At 41.3% G+C, this 19,068-nt stretch overlaps 1 long non-coding RNA gene across 2 annotated transcripts in view; it reads right to left on the bottom strand.

Moving 5' to 3' along the window:
- Window positions 2,304-19,068, bottom strand: part of LOC110396257 — a 25,692-nt gene continuing 8,927 nt past the window's right edge. The window contains exons 2-6 of one of the 2 annotated variants that reach the window (XR_002436882.1): window positions 17,213-17,300; window positions 16,297-16,442; window positions 12,404-12,535; window positions 6,644-6,791; window positions 2,304-2,915 (exon numbers count right to left, since the gene is read on the bottom strand). This is a non-coding gene — a long non-coding RNA (uncharacterized LOC110396257). Of the gene's footprint in view, window positions 2,916-4,924; window positions 6,792-12,403; window positions 12,536-16,296; window positions 16,443-17,212; window positions 17,301-19,068 lie in introns of those variants that run through there. The other variant, XR_002436881.1, reaches the window with a different exon arrangement.

Here is a 19,068-nt window from a genome sequence, read left to right as displayed (position 1 = left end):
GAACATATCTCCATTTAAGTTTGACTAGCTAAGGAATTATGGGTTATGAAAATTTGGAATCTCTTATGATTGATTTACAGCTCATTTTAGTAAATGTACTTTTACATATATCTACACATACCTATAGCATGCACACAAATATCTTTTTCTTTCTTTTAATGGTTTTCTATTCAGTTCAAAAAATTCTGAATGTGACAGCAGTTCTTGTCTGTGGTTTTTTTCTATAGCCTTATAGCCTCACAAGATGAGTTCTTTGTTTTCAATGTATTTGTGAAAGACAAGCTGTTCAGCAAAGCAGTACAATAATTTCTTCTCTGCAAACATTTGCTGCTATAATTCAAACAAAAAATTCCTTGGGTTCCGCTGCGCTGAGAGACTTAATATCCTGTCACAGTTTCTCTTGTATTTAAAAATCAATGTCTTGCATTTGCAGTCAGTCATGCTTCAGAGCAGGCTTGCCTGCAATTAATTCCTTGTAGCCTCCCCCAGTTCTGGCTCCTTGCCCCTGTTTCTGATGATGATATGATTTTCTGGGTCTGAGACTTCAGCTAATTGCGAATGAGGAGGTTCTTACGCTTTTGTCCGAATTGATTTATTTACTCCTACTAAGCATTTCCTGCAGTTAATTGCTGCTTTTCTCTGATATCTATATACACACATACTTCTACACATTTATATACAGACATGTATGTATAGGGGTGCTGTTAATTAAGTGCTGTGAAATGAGATGGCTCTCATAAAGCTCTCTTATTGCTGGGACTCATTCCCTTAGGCTGAAATAAATCCAGGCTGAGGGAAAAGGTACAGACTTCAGCTTTGGGTAGTAGTGTTCTACCAGCTGTTCTCTGGTCTGGCCAATGCTGGCTTCAAAGTAACAGAAGGAAATGATATATCACTTAAGCAAGAGTATATGTAATTTGGTCAAGCAGCAAAAACACTGAGTGTTGAGGCAAAGCAATGCTATGCCTTGTCTTGACTGGAGCCCAGTTATGCTGTGAAAACAGTTTCCAAACCACCTTAATTTAGTTCAGCTGTAGCCCACTGAGTTGGATATCCCACTGCTTTTTCCCCATGTAGCTGAAATGCTGGTGGGCTGTGGCAGCAGCTTAGCACCGCTCAGCTCATGGCTCTCATCCCAGGGGAATGGGGAGACAACCAGAAAAAAGGTAAAATAATTATGATGATGGTAAAAGAATATACAAAACAAGTGTGCACATGCACACGCCTTGGCCAGCTCCCTGGTGTTACTGCTCAGCATAGAATCATAGAGTGGTTTAGGTTGGAGTGGACCTCAGTGATCATCTAGTTTCCACCCCTTGCTATGGGCAGGTTTGCCAATTGCTAGATCAAGCACTAGGTCACGTTGCCCAGGGCCCCATCTGATCTTGCCAGCATGACACCACGTGGTATGGGACAGGCCAGTCTGGGTCAGCTGTGCGGGTGCTGGCCCCTCCCAGCTGCCTGCAAACCCTAATTCTACTCAAGAAGATATGTCAGTATGTGCTCAAATTAAGTAAAACAAATCATAAATATACAGTCAACGTTTCTTTAGCTACCTCCCTTAAAAGGTTCCTTAGCAGAGAAGCAGTTAGAAGCTGTAGGAATTGAATGTTGTTTCTGCATTAGATATCGAAAAAGGGCAATTGACCTAAGAAGCAGAGCACAATGTATTTTGTAACTTGCCCTTAGAAACAGCTCATTTGAAAAAGTAGAAATACCATATTTTTCAGTAACATATTTTAGAAATATAGTTGTTGAATTATGTGATTAATTCTCACTTGTAAAACTGTAATAGTTGTGAATAGTATGGGAATAGTATTATGGACTAGAAAGCATGCTGTAAGGCTGTTCTGTTTGGATAAGAGACCCCCAGCAAAAGAAAAGCAGACTTGTCAAACATCAAAGAAGCCAGGGCCTCCACACAAGGCCAAACTGCCTCACTCTGTGAGTAGGTTGGGATACAACAGGCAGCATCAGGATGCCCCCCTCTATCCTCCTACCACACTTATCTCTATCCAAGGATGAGCAGGTGTCCAGAAATAATGACCGAGTGCTGAGTAAGCAAGTGTTAGAAGTTAATTAATTAGCAATATACATGTTTAGCTAGCAACAATTTATGTTCAACCAGTATCTTTATGTTTAGTTGAGCGTCGGGAAGATTGTGAACCTGAAGTACTCAGCCAATGAGGAAGCAGGGGAGGAAAAGATCAGTGTCGGGTAATAGGGCATAAAAGATGCAACACTGCTTTCTGCAGGGCTCCTGCTTGCAGGACACCCACCATTGCAATTGTGAATAAAATCTGCTTTTATCAGAGATACCGTCCTGATAAATTATTTGGATATTTCCAACAAAGCTTTGTGGCAAACCAGTGGTCAGTAACAGTGTGGGAAGCAACAATTCCTTTGTGCAACATAAGGAAAAATGATGTTTTACTGCGGGATTCAAGATTATTGTTTATAGAAAATAACTTTAAAAAGAAAATCTGCTGGCAGTATGCTACCAAGGGTCAAAAATTACGTGCTGAGTAAAAGCTCATAAAGGCATTACATTGAAAAGCCCTTGGCTGATGAAGAGTGGACACCAATACAGAGGAGATGTCTGCACCTGCCTGACTCACAGTGAAGCAGACTGGTCTGGAATGAAATAAACCCATCTCTGCAGAACCAACCTTGAGGCTGCCTACATTAGCTGGAATTATGTGAAGCCTGCTCCAAAAGTAACGCCTCTGGTTTTCTTCTGTTGACCCATGAAGTCAGAAGCAGATCTTGGTGGGATGGCAGCAGAGGTTGAACCTTCCCACCAATATCCCATTCCATGTTGTTGCAGTGGGACAGATGGCAGCAGAGGGGCAGTCTGACACTGGTGTCTGAGATGAAAATGTGCATAGAGCAAAGGGCTGTCACTGAATTCCTCCCTGTGGAAACAAAGGACCCAAGTGCTGTATTTATCCTTTCTTGCTTGCTTCCAAAACCAAGAACTAATTTTGCTAATAATTTTAAAGAAATCAGATATGCTGGAAAGCTACTTCTGACAGCTTTATATTTAACGGTTTATTTTTCCCCTTCAACAGTGGTGGGAACACAACATAGGGGAAGTTAGTCACATCACTGGTTATTTTACAAATCACATTTGTCATTTCTTTGGTAACATTTTGAAAATTATCGCCATGTGATCTGAAATATCCCTGTTATCTACATGAAGGAGCTCATAGCATTCTGAGACTTAGCCTGGTAACAGGCTCTGAAAAATAAGCAAAAACATTTCTCAAAGGTAAAATTATCCCAGTCTAGGGTTAAAATGCCTGAAAAATGGCTGCTGCACATCCCGGTGAGCAGTTCTGTCCTAATCTGCTGATGTGTAGCTTTCCAGATCTCATGAATGCTTGAGGAAGAGAAACAGAGAACTTCTATCAACTTCTAGTTCAGTTTCAGGGTTCTGCAGACTTGGGGATTCTCTGTAGCTCTGAAGAGCTATTGATATCAGCAGAGTATGTTTCAACTTAGTTCTCATGTGCCTCTGGTCACTCTAAAATTCTGAGCGTTCCGTCCCACCACACTCTACTTCTTGAAATGAGTTTTCTGAAGGGCACGCTTTCTGTAATGGTTTGCTGTCTAGCTTGGCTCTGCTTGCATCTGGTCTGTCCTGGGGAGAACAGGCAGCTGCCCCGTCAGTGGATTTGGAATAGCACGGGTCACTTCATTTTGCTGTTTTCTTTCATTTCTAGTGGTATAACAAGATTGAAAATAACAATGAAACTGTTCTAAAAATACTTCCATTTTTAGGCAGCTTTTGGACTTTAGTGTGCTGTATCTGGATGATAAAACATCACTCCCTGTACAAATCATGACTATAAGTGCTTGGCCAGTACTCCTAGTGAATACTGCTGATTGGAAAATTCTTCTGCAGGGCATTTACAAATATAAAAATCCATATTTTACAAAGCTGTGTATAACACTATCTCAATGCATTAGCACATTTAGTTTTTTATTTAACAAATAGTCTCTTCCAGAGGAAAACAAATACATCTGTAACTCTCTTCTGGCACTGACTACAAATAAACTCTTGAGTGCCTTGCTACTGTCACATGATATGCATCCTCCCCATCTACCTACAAAAAAATGGATTTCTTTTTGTCAGGCGTAAAAAAGAGCACTTCTGTAGTTTATTTGCTGGTATTATTTTGGCAATGTAGTTTTCAAAAAGCTCCTGTTTTAGAGATACTTGGTGCTAAGATCACAGAATCATGGAATGGATTGGGCTGGAAGAGACCTTAAAGACGGTCAGGTTCCAACCCCCAGTGTTGAATTCTCGTTTGTGATGGGTTCTACAAATGTGCTTAAACAGCTACAAAGGAGTTATCAGACAAAACTATTGCTTCCTTGGCTGTAGGTTTGTAAATAATTAGAAACAGTTTCTGTGAAAGACTGGAATCCAGCAGTGCAGCTAATTGCTTCAGGGCGGCACTCTCACCAGCTGTCTTGGAAGCAGGAGTTGGAACTGTGATGGGGATGGGTGAGCCAAACCGCAGGCATCCCACTTCCTCTGGTGCTGCAGAGATTTCCTAATGCCCATGCTCTGAGTCCATCGGGCTGGCAGTGAGGTGCACAGAGTGAGCTGCTGTGGTGCCCTTTAGCAGGACATGTTAGGAAAGCAAGATGTGCTTTCCTCTCTTCCTCAGTGTACCTGGAAGTTCATGGCCCTCCTGAGCCAAGGGCAACTGCCTACTGCAAGTGAGATTGGAGCTTTTTCTTAAGGTGGGGTTAGGTGTCTTCAGGTAGGTGTTGGCCCCTTATCCCAGGGAACAGCGATAGGAGGAGAGGTGATGGCCTTAGTCTGCACCAGAGGACGTTCAGGTTGGATATTAGGAAAAATTTCTTCTCAGCAAAAGCAGTGGGGCACTAGCACAGGCTGCCCAGGGAGGTGGTGTAGTCAATGTGCCTGGAGGTGTTCAAAAACTGTGGAGATGAGGCGCTGAGGGATGTGGTCAGTGGACATAGTGGGGATGGGGTGATGGCTGGACATGATATTCTTTTCTATGTAGCATGCACCTGCAGCTGGGTTTGAACCTAGCAGGGTGAGTAGTCTGTTTGTTAAGACCCTTCCGAACTTTTATACAAGCTGTAAAATACAGTTGATCTTGCAGGGGCCATGGAATAGGCTTACTACATCTTGAATCTCTCTGGAGCATTTAAATATGAAAAAGCCCAGAGTGGGACAGCTTCACAGCAAGGTTAGCTGTATTTAATCCTAAAGCCTCAGGAAAATATCAAAGATGGCACTGATGTAGGGAACTCTACTTTCCTCAAAAACTGTACGTGGCCTACACGCAAACGTTGTTTTCTTCTGGACTTCAGGATACTGTGGAAAATGTCACCTTAGAGCTTGCAGTGTGGTAAAACAGCATGCATATAGACTCATGAGCCTGTACATATCGTCCTCTTGGCTTAATATAGCAGTGAAATAAATATTTCCAAGGTTTTACTGGAGGAACAGATTGAAGACCAAGATAAAGAATGAGCATGTAGTGCCATTTATAGCATGCCCGAATTAAATTTCCTGTGTCTGAACTGCCATTGGAACTGTATGTAGTAGGCTTAGATTGCCTTTGTCAACTGGAGAAGAGCTTGTGTCAGGTAGTGGCTGTTCATTTAGCTTGGCTGGGTTCTGCAATCAGCTCTCTGCAGCTGTTTCCTGAGCTCGTTGGTGTGTTTAAGGAACACACATTTGGTGCTCCGTGTGCGTGGAGGTGGCATATCTTCACACTCCCTGCTGAGGCTTAGCACTAAGCTTTACAGAGCAGTAGAAACAAAATCCCCTGACATAAGCAACCACCGTTCTCCCAGGGGGTGAGAATCAAATCAGAATTTCAAATCAGTGTCTTGAAGTTCAGCCCCACAAAAAGGCTTGTGGCCAGGGCTGCAGTAGCTCACAATGAAGAAATATACAGCAGGAGGGGAGTGCAAGGGAAGCAAACAGACCTGAGGCAGGTGGAAGACAGAGGTGTGCATGTAAGGCACAGGGGGCTGTGATGGGGCAGGGGCTTCTCCCACCCAGTGAGAGAGCTCCTGGGAAGGAGCAGTGTCTGCTCTGAGAGATGTTGAATTTACTATAAAGAAAAAAGGTGACTCGGGAATCGGGAGCTGAAGTGACTTAAGTCTATGATATTAGTAATGCTGCAGCACAGTTGCAGTGGTATTGTGTCTGGGAAGGAAACCAGCCCTGGACAGAGACTCTGAAAAGGATATTGCAGCTCTGAACTGGGTAAGATTAAGTATCTGAAAAGAAATGCTGAAAGGAGAAATAGTATGGGCGAGTTTCATTTTTCAGATGTGTGAGAGGAAAATAATCCTCTTTTTCTAAGTAAGGGTTAAGTCTCTTCCACTTAGTACTGAACTTCAGTTTCCAAAGTTGAATCAGTATTCAGAATACATCAGCATCCCTCTTGTTCCTGAGAGCAGATGTAGAACTGCTGGTTTTATGCTTTCCGATGACAAAAGTCATGTGGTGGGTGGGGGAGGATATGTGCAGAGATGTTTTATTAACAAGTTCACAAAGCTATGTGACATAAACATGGAAGTTTTAAACAGTTTTTGTCTCCAAACACCGTTACCATGGCAGTGCTTAAATTGCTTTATCGTTTACCTGTTACTCTGAAGGAGGAAAACTACTTTTCTCATTTGATGCAAGTGCTGCAGTTGTTTAGTCCACAAACATCCTCAGCCTGTGGTACTTGTGAAATCCTCAGGGCTTCTGGATGCCCGGACAGCCTGGAGTTATTTTTCACTTCCACCTGAAACAAATTTAAAATGCTGTCATATAAATTTATATTATAGATGTATAGAGATATGTATATACAATATAAGTATTTTAATCTGGAAACAAAACCACATATGATAACACAGCAGAAGTCCATGTGCGATAGCATGTTCACAGCTGGCTTTCTTGTTTGTGTATTGTCATGTAGACACATTAACACAAATCTAGAAAAAGATGCATTAGACAAGCAGGATTTTTTTCTACAGCAAAAGCGTGAGCTAGAGGAACCCTCAGTCTATTGTAGGTCTTTGTCTTCTTTCTGTGCAGTTATTTGTCCATAATGAGAGCAATCTGTAGCTGAGCGTGCTACTCAATTTTTTTTAACATAATGTAACTTCCTTTAAGAGAGCAAGTGAAGGGAACACTTGTGCCTGTTCTCACTAGAGAGTATCCACACTGTATTTACATGCATCCCTGTGGATGACTCTGAGAGACAGGGACTGAGATCTGCTCAGTTAATTTGTATGTTAGCATCCTTGCTATGAACACACTGGAACCTCAAGGGAGCATGGGATCCCTGCTCAGGACAAAACTACATCATAACGACCCTGTGGCTAAAGAAATCCATGCGGCATCTGCTGCTGATATCTCTTAACACTTGTACTGGGGACCAAAGATTATCTAGCATCAGAATGCCTTGGTGCTGCCATGCACACGTTGCCTGTCTGTTAAGCAAATAACAGCTGATGGGCAGCCAGTGCCTTTCCGTGCATTATAAGCCCAAGACATAAAATCCTAAATAGTCTGGCAAAATGCCAGTAACCGCTATGGTGCTGTGATGCTATGTCTACTAACCAGGGAAAGAAAAGAAGTAAATGGAAGCGTCTGTCAGGTAATGGAAATGATTTATGTCTTGTGTATGGCAGGAAGAAATAGAGGTATGAAAAACTTGTTTAGGAGGATTCAGTTTGCTGGGGAATCTCGTAAAAAGTTCTTCCAATAGAAGAGAGAGCTGATGAGAGAAGCCACACATAAGATAAATGACTGTGCTGTTAGAGAAACAATGTCAGCAATATGGAGGACTGCTGGAATGCCAATTGTTGAAAAACTAATGATTACAATGATTACTACAGTACACCATGGATGTAGGAAAAAACCAAAAGAATTCTGCATAATTTTGATCTGAGGTAGTCAGCCATGAATCCTGTTCTCCCACAGCTGAATACTACTGGCTTTGCATTTTGTCTTTTTCTGACCAGTAATTCCTGCAGATGCCATGTTCATTACAGATGTTCTTCTGGTCAAATCTGTTGGCAGTGTTTCCGTGATGCAGGCCAACATGGAGACTCTTCTCTTCTTTGAGTTTTTTCTTCTAATTTGTTTCTGAGCACACCTGAGGTTCACACTGTGCCAATGAAAGGGAAAAATATCTTCTGTAAGCCTTTCAAAAAGCTGTGTCTATTCAATACTGCTGCAGCTGTCATTTAAGAATGGAGGTCTCCAAGTCAGTCCAGTCAATAAACCAGAGACATCTCCTTTATGTAGATTCCCTCCAAGTAGAGCAGGGATCGGCATTTGCACTCATGCATTGAATCTAGTCTTCCAGCTGAAGGGAATGTACTGTTCTGGCTAAAACTCCCTGTGAAAATTCTCTTTGACTGATGTATTGAATCTATCTACACAGGGGAGGGAGCAAAAGTGCAGGGGACCAAACTGCCCTGGAAATGAATTTGGATTTATTTTGGAATATATCAAAATGACTCCAGTTGTCATTATGCTCCAGCCTTTTTTTAATTAGCTTTTCTTCAGAAAATCGTTCTATATGCAGCTGTATACACAGATAGCACCTTTTATCTTCATAAAAGGTGCTTAAGCAGTTAGATACAGACTGGGAACCTGGAATGGCAGAATCTCAGTGGCTTTGCTATCTTTAGCTACTTACAGCAGCCTGATTTTACAATGCTTTGGCCACACAAAAGCTGTTAATGAGTGTACAGATTCACATGGACTTATTGCACAAAGATTGCATTGCTCTTGTCCTAATTGCCTATTCTGCACTACCTGTAAATTAATGATAAATATAAGAGAAGTAATAGAATTGTGTTTCTGCAAGGGAAATTGATCAAAGTTCTTTGCCACGGGCTTTACTAAATCTTTTAACTGAAGGAAAGATTAACATCTTCTCAGGCTCCAAGATCTTGGCTTGTACTGTTTCTAAAGGTGCATGAAGGTTAGATACTCTCACCTATCGGGCGCTTGATCACCTTCATTTGGTCTGATGATACAATGGTCATTAATTTCAAAGCTGAAAATAGGCTTGACTTCTTCTTTTATCTCTTAGTTCTCTGAAATTGATTATGATTCAGTGCTACCTGGTGACCTTCAAGTCGAGGTCTCTGCATGTTAAATGAACATACTGATTTGGAGACCTCTATAGTTTGAGGTTTTAAAAAAGTTAGATGTTCAGATCTTTCATCTTTCATTTAAAGCCACAAGGGAGTGCTAGGTGCTATGTGCCAACTGTGCAGCGTAAAACGCTGATTCTGTTTTTTCACTTCAAATAGTTTTATCCAAAATCTTTACTTTTTACAGGACTGCTTCACAATATGTAAAGCCATTGAAGGATTAGAGCCTGCTTCCGCTTGTACTGCCATAAATCTCATGTAATCAAGGAAAACTGATACCGGATCTGTGCCATCACAGCAAAGAATGACTATCAACTCTTGTCTATACAACTACAGCATTAACTGCAACAAAGCAACTTTGTCAGCATCTTGATTTAAGTGCTTCTTCTGTTTTTGATGGTTAATGAACCAACTTGCCAGCTATCACTAAGGCAGGACATCAAAGCATAAAGAATGTCCATACATTCAGGGTCAGTTCACCAATGAGCACAATTCAGAAAATCAGCAAAGTCTTCCTAGAATTGTTTCTGTTTAATTGAATATCAGTTGATATTGTAAATGCAGTCTGCTAGGCCTGTTGTACTGCCTGTCTGTTAACAAAACTTGACAAGCATCTCTTCCTGAATACACGTTCATCAGTGAATCAATAATGCTTTGAGTATGGGAGAAATCACCTCAGAACATTGCCTATGCAGCTCTGAAAGGAACTGTCTTGACAACACCTGTAGAGTAAATTAGTAACCTTTCTGTTTTAAATAGTAAAGAAGATGGACTCTCTCATACATCATACAGAATAAAACAAGATCATGAGCCTGCATTGCAGAGCCATTTCTTCTCAGAAGAGCTCACTAGATGCCAAATTCACAAATACATCTAAAACAATAAACAGCAGTCCCACTCTGTTACTGGCCTTAGTGGGAACTGATGGGCTATATACACCCATTTGCCCAGAGGCTGCCCAGAGAGCTGTGAGTGCCCCATCCCTGGAGGTGCCCAAGGCCAGTCTGGATGGGCCCTGGGCAGCCTGAGCTGGTGGGGTGCAACCCTGCTTAAAGCAGGGGTTGGGGCTGGCGGGGCTTCAGGGTCCCTTCCAACCAAGATATCCTGTGATTCTGTGACTTTATTTTTACCCTGAAATTAAATATGAGCTTCTTCAATGTGCTGTTTACTGATTAGCATAGCATATTGCAGTTGTGGGAAAACACAGTCACTCCTACATTTCCCCTGGATGGAAGTAACTCATATGCTTAAGTTGCATTTGCCTGCCTTGTGTGTCTCCATCTTTTAGCTGCATAAAAGTTATAGTCAATGAGGTAACTGCTACAGTATGGAAAAATACAGTTAGGAGAGGCACTTCTAACAGGCTGGATATAGCTTGTCCTATTTACTGAGAACGCAGCCAAGCAAAGGAACAAACAGAAAAGCTTGAAGTGTCCTGTGCCTCTTTTCAGAGCTCCGTGTTTCATATGTCAGTGTCATCTTCCCTGATGTGACATACCTAATTCTTTATTTTATCCAGAGGGGTTTAGGAGGCAGACAAAGAGTTTGTTGTGGCAGCCAGCGCTCCATCACGTGGCAGCACTGGGTGCTGTCAGAGGTCACTGTTGCTTTGGAAAGAAGCTCCATAAGTGAAGTCTGAAGAAAACTATTATCTCCAAAGGTGTTTTTTATAGTGACAATAACAAAATTATTATACCAGTATGTAGTAATATTAGTATATACTATATAAAATACAGTAATATTATAGTAAACAAAATACTGCCTACTCATGCAGCAGAATGGGGAAACAGCAATCCAATACAGATGTGATGTTGGCAGTCGTGTGCTGCACAGGTATATGCCATTTATGACTGAATACAGAAATAAAATAATGTGGTAAAGAAAGGTAGATGTATAAGATCAGGATTATACCAAAGAAATAATAGGGAAATAACCTATTTTTGTACAGTTCTGCCTAATCTAATTCCCATGGCTGTATTTCAAGTAGGGTTTGGAAATTCATGGGCAGAAAGTTCTGTATCAACACAGTTTCAGGGTCAGAGGGATACGGTTAGTGCCAGTCCTCTCATTATTTTAATTGAGGTTATAAAACAGCTCAAACTCTAAATGGAATTTGGATGCAACTGTAACACCCTGTCTCAATTTAAGTAAGATAAAATGCTTATTTGTTGGCTGCTTCATGTGTGGATTGTTTTTCTGAGCATTCTGCCCAGGGGAGCCCCAGGTCTCTGTCTTGTTCCTCGGATAGTTTCTGATCCCACAACTGCCAGCTGGCCCACCTAACATAAAGTTGATGTGTCTGCCCATAATGATCGCTTCTATGTGCTAAGCTAGTAACTGTGGTCCTATAATTATCATTTACAAGCTCCCACATTTCTTGAACCATGTACAACACCCAGGCATCACGAAACAGCTGGGATAAGAAGATGGGAACGTTCCATTGCCTCAGGCTCCATCCAGTTGTGTCCCTTGACCCAGCCTGGGAGTGAGCTTGAGTGCATGGTGGAAGGAAGGGAAAAAGCAATGCCACGTGTCAGCAGTGCAGGCTGGGCACACCACAGCCACCCTGCTTTCTCCTGTAGCAAGGAGATGGGAGAACTTATGACATTTGGGCACGGGACCTGATTGTGGGGAAGAGGATGTGGCATTTCCACATCACCTGCTTTCCTCACTTCTCCCCTTCCTCCCTTCTTGCCCCCAGCTGCTCCCACTTTCCTGCTGCAGTTGCTGCTTGCTCAGCCTGCTAGTTAGGCAGCAGCAGGAGGTACAGGCGTTCTGACAGATCTTTCTCCTCCTGATACCCAACTCCTGACAGCATGGTGCATACCTTCCTTACTCTGCTTTGGCTGTAGACCTACCACTTGCCTGCCCAGGGGAATGCAGCAGGACTTCAATGTGCGAGTGGTGAAGACCCAAGAGAGAACTGGCCTGGGCTACAGCTAATGCTTTGGATCCTCCTGGCTGGCAGGAGCAGCGTAGGCAGTCCCATAGGTGAGCTCTGTCTGAATTGAGCTCAAGAAGTGCTTGAAAAGCTGTCAACCTGCCATGCAGATAGGACGATGCATTTCCCTACAGTCAAGTTCTAGCAGACAAGCAGAGTGAGCCTGAAGGCAGAAACCTCCATCCCAGAGCAATAGCCAGCCCTTATTAGGGTTTTACTAAGAACGATTTTGGCAGGGCCAGAGAGGCAGGCTGTTAAAAATACTTTTGGCAGTTAGCAGGAGAAAATACTGAAACCTACCTGACTCAGCATTCCTTGGCTGTACAACCTTACAATAGCAGGAAGCTCACAGCTGGCATCTGCTGGAATCACCTTCTGTGAGCCCTCCAGTAAATGCACATCTGTAGGTTCAGCACTGAATCCTGTTCGGTCCTGGAAAAAATCATGGAAAGAGAAAATAGAACCATTCTTCCCATCCAAGATATTGTTGTGTTGAAGCAAACCCATGCAGACTCAGTGCGACAACCAGTAGGTGCATCTCACCAACCTCAGCTTCTGCACAAGAAACCTGTCAGGCTGAAGGCTGGTGACAGAAAACATCACTTTCTTTTCACTCCAGTTTCTAAGTGTTTTCTTCTTTCCTTGGAAAGATATGTTTAACATACTGAACTGCGTCTGTGAAGTATGTCCTTAGAAACACACGAGGCAACCAAGTATTACCTTGCAATTACGTTTTAACTATCAAAGTCATTTTTCAGAACTTCCTAAAAGGTCCCGACAGTCCTTCAGTTTCTTTGTGAAGATGTGAGGTAGGTTAGCTTTGCATAAGACTTTTTTTTTTTTATTAGAAAGGGGGGAAAAATAGCAATCCCTGATAATCAGTAGGAAAGCCAGAAAGGGAGGGAACTCAGAGCAGGAAGCAGATGTGGAGGAGAGGCTGAGGAGGAGGGCATGTGTATTTACTGTCAGGGATAATACTGTCTCCTAGAAGAGGAAAAGCATGCAGGACCTGCAAAACTTCTGTTGCTCTACGTTTGTGTGTGATGTCTCTTACATAACTAACTACAGGTGCCTCCACAGCATGGTAAAATACTTGAACGTCTTAAAATCTGTTATTTGCTGGTGCTCACTTCTTTTTCCCCCAAATTATTTATTTCCATCATACATCTGACTGTATCCAAATAGCAAATTCTGCTTTATCATGGTGCTGTACAAGTTCTTTTCGGAGAATCTGAGCTAGGCCTAGCAAATCCAACCAGTGGGGGCTTCCTTCTGACTGGTGAGAGCTCCATGAGGACGCAATCCAACCACTAAAAACAGTCGCTCCAAATGTTCCCTAGTATAAAATGCAGTCTTTAAGGTATGTGATTGGACTCAGTGGTTGAGTAATTTTTGTTACATACGTTTGTTTCCTTGCTCTGACATACAGACTGGATAATAACCACATCTCCAAATTATTTTTGTAAAAGTAGAGCAGCACATCTTGACCCATATTATGAGTTAAGCTCTTAAAATCTCCAAATTATTTTTGTAAAAGTAGAGCAGCACATCTTGACCCATATTATGAGTTAAGTTCTTAAAAGGCCCAGACAGTAACTCCTTCTTAGCAGACAGCAAAACAGCAGTATCAGAGCTTTACTATAGAAGAAAATTGTTTCTTTAGAGCTGCTGCTTCTACAAATGCAAAGCTGACACAGTGCAATGCACACGGGAGACTTTTCCCAGCTTTGTAATCTGTACTCTTTAGATGACTTACAATAATGTTAGCTCTTAGGCTGGTACCGCTGCTCCTCTGTGGCAACATTTAGGAAATACTGTAAATCCTTCAGTAATTTTATGGCCAAGATTATATAATACACTTTTTTAGGGCTTCAGCTCACAATTCCGTATGATTATATCAGAATCCAAGTTTTCATAAGAAAGAAATGGTAAGCTTCTTGCCTTTATGAAAACTTTAAAGGAAGAAGAAACTCTTCAAATATGAAACTGATGGAATGTGGTATGTCTGGGAACCTAAAATGTGCCCTAAAGAGCATAAACTCCATAATGCATTTTCATCTGGCATTCATCCCTGAATCCAGGGTCCCAGTGAAGCTATGACAACCAGCCTTGCAGAAACAATGACAAGTCAGGAACTGTGGCAAGCCCTACTGACTCACTGAGTCAATGTGCCTGCAAATTAAAATAGCTGTTACAAGTTATCCTGCTGCTCTTGCCTCCTCTCTTATAAAGCGAAAAGGTTCAATTTTCTCCTGTTACTTTCTCTACGGAAGTAGTACTACAACAAAAGGCTCTGAGTAGGGAACAATGGGAGTCTGTTCGCAATACATAGGGGCTCTGAATTCTAATCCAGCCATCCTGTACTGCGAATGTTGTGTAGTAAGGGCATGTAAAAATAGACCTAATGCAAAGTGATGTTGAATGTTCGTCAATGCTGCATAGCTTGATAAAGTACTATTTTTCGGTGTAAAGAGCCCTGGAAGTACAAATGGGGATAAGGGAAAGAGCTGAATCTGTCAGGAAGCTGTGTCTAGCAGTTACGCAGTTAGAGCTAGAAGCAGAAAATAGCTGGGACTCTGTAGAAAAGTAGAATTAATAAAGCCTATTGTTCCCTTTGGGTCAAAATGTTATAAGCCTGCTTTATTGTCAGTTTATAGAACTGGCTTGTTTCCATCTTCTGATCCCACTTATGGGCTCTAACTGGAGGCGTCATCTGACCTTTTGATATTGGTTACTATTTTCAACTGTTATCATGTAAGTATTTTTGCCATTAGGTGAAGGCTTCTAACTTTCTTTCCTCTTTGGGCAAAGGTGTTTTAATTGACTGGCTGCTACTGAGCTAACAGTAGTTGGTTTGAATATTTGCAGCCAGACAATGTGTTCTCAAGGGACTAAAACGATGCCCATTACTGGTTTACTGGAAGTCATCATGACATGAAAATGACTGAGGGCTCTGTCCCATGCTGAGCTTAACATCACCTTCAGCATATTCTCGGCTTGCAGATTAAAGAAAACCTCAGTAAGATTTTAAAAGAAAATAAAATCAAAGGAAGTAGTCATGATAAAGCATTCTGACTTACAAATGTGAAGCAAATTAAAGGTGTATATTTATGCATTTCCACTTACTTTTGCTTCCTTCTCATTAGCTTCATTTTTGTGGTTACTATTTCTGAAGAGAAGGAGTGTAAAGAAGAGACAGGCACACAGAATTTCATTTTAAGTTATGAAGAGGATACACTGATGAACACTAAACATCTTTCTGCTTGCTTACACCAGGTAGAAAGATGGGAATCAGCAGCATATAGATGTCAACCATATTCCCTGCTGCGGCTCCAGTGCGAGCTGTTGGAGCTGCTCCTCTCCTGCCCCCCCCCCCCCTCTGAGGGCATTGCTGACCACACAGATTTGTTGTGGTAGCTGAGGCACTTGACTTTACTGAGTCATTCAGCATGCTGCCAACAGCAGTGAAGCCAGTAATACTGCATCTATCCCAGGGCTGGCTGCTGACAGTGACCCCGGTAACCTGGCTCAGCTGCCAGGGGAGCATTTTGGAGCAGTGGATCTCTGTAAGCCCAGTGGCACTACAGTTTTACTGCTGTGACTAAGGGGAGAATGTGAATCATAAGAAGTGGTTTTTTTTGGTTTTTTTTTTTTTAAAAGGAGAAGTGGTGCATCAGTTTGGAGGAATAGGATAAGTCTGTACTGTTTATCAGTGAAGCAAAAGTGATCTACAGCAGTACAGGTTTTGAGGGCACTTGGAAATGAAGTGAATGCAATATGCAGTTGTTTGCTTATAAGTAAGGAGCTTTTGATAGTGATCTGTGCTGCACAGGCTGCTGGTGAGTCTCTGGGTATAATTTGGAGACAGGTTTTTTTCTGGGCATAATTTGGGGACAGGGTTTTTTTTTATTATTTTTCATGCTCTAAGAGGAACTCCTCACTGCTTTTGCTGATCAATACTTCCATCCTAAGCTGTAGCTCCATTCAGCCAAGTAATCCTGGCTTGTGTCTGCCTGAGCATGGATGTCACAGCCTTGTGAACTTAGGAATCTCTCCCTTCACTCAGCACAGTGTGAATGAGGGTGCTGTGCTGAGTCACTGAGGGACAGTGAAGGAGGAAGCCTTACAGCTGTGATATTCTCAGTGGCACCTGTTTCTGTGGGGAAACAGTGGAACTGTGAGAGGACACTTACCATCAAGTCAGTCCTTCCCACACTGATCCCATAAATCCAACGCTGTGAATGGAACAAAGAGAACGTCAGCCTATCTTGGGAGTGCCCTGTGGCTGCGGAGTTGGCAGTAGTGTTTGGCTTCCAGTTCCAGAAATCTCACAAAATGCCTAACAGCAGAAAAGCAAGGCATGTTAGATGTCCAAGCCATTGGCATGTATTTCTCATCATAAACCCTAGTGTTTTTCTGTAGTCTTCTACAAGCTTGTGGGAGCAGATCTGCCTGCACACAAGTTGCAAGCTGTGGCTTTGCTGCAGTCCCTCATGGTGGCCCAGATGTGTGATCCATACTGCTCTCAGGACTTGATCTAATGGTGTTTTTTTACTATTCCAGCTGCTGCTGTACCCTGAGCCAACAACTGCAGTGATTTCGCAGTGATGACTGCAAGAGCCCTTTTCTGAGTACTCTAAATGTCTGTTCCACATTCAAAGTCACGTGACTAGAAGATTTTTAACATGTGCAGCTATATTTTTATCTGCACTGAAGTGTATCTGGTACCTTTCTAACTCCTCATCATTTCCTCATCATCAATGCATCTTTTGACAACTAGTCTCCAGATTTTGAGATTTTACGGCTCCTGCCTTCTCCAGGTCACTGAAAATGTTGGATGAAACCAGCCTGACATCCAGGCATTACTGTTGACCCTTCACCACCTTGAAAAGTGACAGTTACAACTTTACATTTGCTCCTTATCCTATAACCAGGCCATAAAATGATCTTTCCTCCAACCCCGTGGAAATTTAATTTCTTTAATAGTTTTTGGTGAAGAGTATTTCTGACAAATTTTTGAAAAGCCAACTGTATGATGTCTGCTAACAATCTTTCCTATAATCCATGCAGTCCTCCTTGTCCTTCTCAATCATCAACGTATCAGCTTACCCCCATGAAAACTCGGAAGCATCTCATATGCTTTTCCTCAACAGCTTTGTGCAAGAGGTAGTCCAGGTTCCCATTCCACATAATGTATCTGCCAACAGAAGGTAAGAGACAGAGCCTAATTCAAGGTGCATTTTGTGTATCAGTAATCCAGAGCATTTTCTAAGATGGTATCTGAATAAATAAATACAGAAGCTAAACAAATATTTAATTTGTAAAAGCCGATTGTTTTAGGTCTACTCAAAAGAAAATCCTGTGGTTTCATCCTAATCAAAATAGAAAATAACAATGATTGTTAAGTCAAACAAAACGGTTTTGAAATTATATACTGTCATGACATCTTAAATAGTTAACTTGATTTTAAATAAAGCATTATTTTAAAATGCAAAAGTAGTACTTCTCATTGCGAAACATGACATTAAAACAATCTTCTTCACATCTTAGGAGATTTTTCTATATTTGTGGCTGAAATTTACTGGCCAAATTTCTCTATGAATTTGCAAGGTGGGCCATTTGATCCCAAATTGTATTACCCACAAATGAATTATCTGTTTGAGATGTTTCGACTAAATTTATATTTAAATCTCTCAATGTTCAACTTTAAACAATATTAGATATACTGCAGTATCATGTATGCTTGACTGCATATGAAAATAGAATACTGCAAATGAATGCACAGAGAATAAATTAAATGCACACATAAGTCTTATTTGAGAGTAATTCACACTTCTTCCTCTAGAAACTACGTAAAATCAGACTTTCAAACTGCTTTTTTCTCACACACTTACTGACATATCACTCATGCTGTTCCCATACTCTCATGCTGATGCAAACGAAAATCTAACCAGTTAATTTGCAGTAATCCTCATTTAGATATCAGTCATCTTAAAAGCACAATTGTTTTGTGAGAGTAAATCTGGTAGGAAATCATCAGCTATTTATGAATCGCTCTTTCAAAAGACAAATGCAAAACTTCGTGGTCTGACCACACGCCTCAGGGACATTTACATGCCAGGGATGTACTCTTCTGAATTTAATAATGCGCTATTGACGTGCTGCCTCGCCACACAAAGGAATATCATTCATCAGTCAGAGAGAATTTCTCACAGCTTCTTTTGTTTTGTTTTGTTTTGTTTTTACTTTCTGCTATATTTCAAAATGAACAATCATTTAACTATCTAGCTTTTACTTAGTAGAACTACTTTTGTTGTTGGTAGGGGAGCTCTGATTTACCACACGGAATCTTAGAGATACGTAGAGCAGTACAAATATTAAACAAAAACTGCAATATTACAAAATATTACTTTTGTTTTAACATAACAACTGCTCTGGGAAAGGCAAAGTAAAATGCAATCATTCTAGCTAGGTCCTGCAATCTAAATTCATTATGTAGGAGAGTAAAAGTAAGAATAATTTATAACATTTTGTAGAGGATCTTAAAATTATAATGGCTTTCTAACAGTAATTTACTGTAAAAGGGGTTTGACATAAAGCTAGTAATGACTTTAAAATAATAAAAGTGCCATAAGAGTATAAACAAATGCATTATGTGCTGGAACTGCAGGGTGACTCCTGGTGATTTGAAGCTCTTTGTTTACAGACACGATGCACCACCTCATATACAATTAGATTTTGTTGTTTTCATTGCATTTCTTAAAATATATATATATATTATTTTCCCTTAGAAAGTAGAATAACCATTCTGGGCCCAGGTGATCTAACTTTCAAAAATGGAAAGAAAGCTGAAATAATCTGTGGAATGCATCTGACACTTTTAACGTTAGGAAAACCCACTTTCTGTAGGCTTTGGAGAGTGCTACAAATTAGTCCATGGTGTGCATTAAGCAGAACTATAAAGT

This window comes from Numida meleagris, chromosome 3 (genome assembly GCF_002078875.1).
Source record: "Numida meleagris isolate 19003 breed g44 Domestic line chromosome 3, NumMel1.0, whole genome shotgun sequence".
NCBI lineage: Eukaryota > Metazoa > Chordata > Aves > Galliformes > Numididae > Numida > Numida meleagris.
This window is presented reverse-complemented; position numbering and strand designations above follow the sequence as displayed.